The sequence below is a fragment of the Falco cherrug genome, chromosome 2 (genome assembly GCF_023634085.1).
Source record: "Falco cherrug isolate bFalChe1 chromosome 2, bFalChe1.pri, whole genome shotgun sequence".
Classification (NCBI taxonomy): Eukaryota; Metazoa; Chordata; class Aves; order Falconiformes; family Falconidae; genus Falco; species Falco cherrug.
In genome coordinates this window covers 97,015,052-97,016,712 of record NC_073698.1, presented here as the reverse complement: position 1 = coordinate 97,016,712, position 1,661 = coordinate 97,015,052, and positions in this window count along the sequence as shown.

Sequence of the window (1,661 nt, the reverse complement as noted above, 5' to 3'; positions counted from 1 at the left end):
GCCTATTCCTCCTGAGCAAACAAAGCGCCAGCAGCCAGAACTGCCTGCAAAGACCCCAGAGCACTGCGGTTCATAATGTGGACAAATGCACCCTCTGGAATACCACTGATGATGTTTAAGCATCGCTTAATCAAAAATAAGCTACTCTTTAGTTTAAAGAAAATATTACCATTTTTTCTTTGCTTTCGAAACTTCAGTTGGGATGATTTTGTTCAACTATCTTCATCAATTATTCAGTGATACAGAGGGCAAATAAGTCTACAAGGGACTTGCTGAATTCTTTGTCTTCCTACTGAGGAAAACCCTTTTCCAATGCAATACAGAAAGGGTTGCTGTGCTAGATTAGACTGTTTTGCAAGGCCAGGCCTAAGCTGGTAGCCCCAGCAGATGACAGCAGCCATCCCGAAAACCTCTTGTATTTCCTTTACAAAGTCTTCCCTTCTGGAAAAAGATTTAAGATTTGCAATTCAACTACAATATTAATCTGACTAAGTGACTTAGCTGAAGTCAGAGGTGCTGCATTACAATTGCAGCTTTGAAACAGTTGGCTTTTGCAAAACAGAGATAAAGCTGATGCTTGTCTAAAAGTTTTGGATATTGTTTATTATCTTTCTCATGAACGTAATAATTTTTTATTAACTCTGGGTGACAGAAAAGATATAGCTGACTTTTTAATACCAACACTAGAAGAATATACTTGCAGGATGATGGTCTAATTTTATTTCTTGACATGCATTTTATTTAGGGAATGATATATATCTAGCCCACTCAGCACCTGCTGTCTTCAGATACACCAGCCATTTATGTCAATTATTGAGGGTTCCCCTGTAGGCTCTGAAGAGCAGTTCTGCCACTTCAGAATCCCCTTCTGCCCTCATTCAGTTTTTATCAGATTCTCATCTCAAACTCCTACCACAGCCGCTTGTGCTGTAGACATGAAGAAACAAGGAACAGGCTGCTTTCTGTGCTGATGAGATACCCCAAGGAACTCTAGATAGGGAATCCAGGCTCTGGAAATGCGTTAATTCCTTTCATTTCATCACATGTTCCTATTTGTTTAATGAGGTGTTCAAAATTCAGGTGCATCAGCACACCAGCTGGCTTTGCCATAGTACAATCATTGTGAAGGTCTACCCCAACCTGCAAAAAAGACTTCCGAAGTCATTTAACATGTGTTTTTTGGGTTGGTTTTTTTGGGTTGTTTTTTTTTTTAACGAGTTTGTTCAAAACAAAACAAGGACCATATCTTTTTTTCTTTATGGAATCTTAGGGGGAAATTCTTCCAATTTCAAATTGAAAATTACAGAAAATGCTTGAACTTAACAAACCAATGCACATTCATAGCAAGTACGATTTCGGTAAGGACAGCTTTTTGCAGAGGGTTCAGGTGACACTGGTCAACTCATTACGCGTGACAGGAACTGAGGTTTCCTGCCCTTCTGCCGCAATGCTGCCAGCCCCCAGCCCCGCAGCCTGACGGTGTGCTAACCCTGCGGGGCCACAGCTCTGGGTTAGTTTCACATACTCTTCCTACGGCCTCGTACTTCAGATGTACAATTTAGGGGGCAAGAGCTCACGGTGGCCTCAGTTTCGGGTTTGACTTTAGAGGGTCTTTCATCCTAGCTCTGGCGATAGGCGCCTGAGGTTGGTGGGCAGCAGCA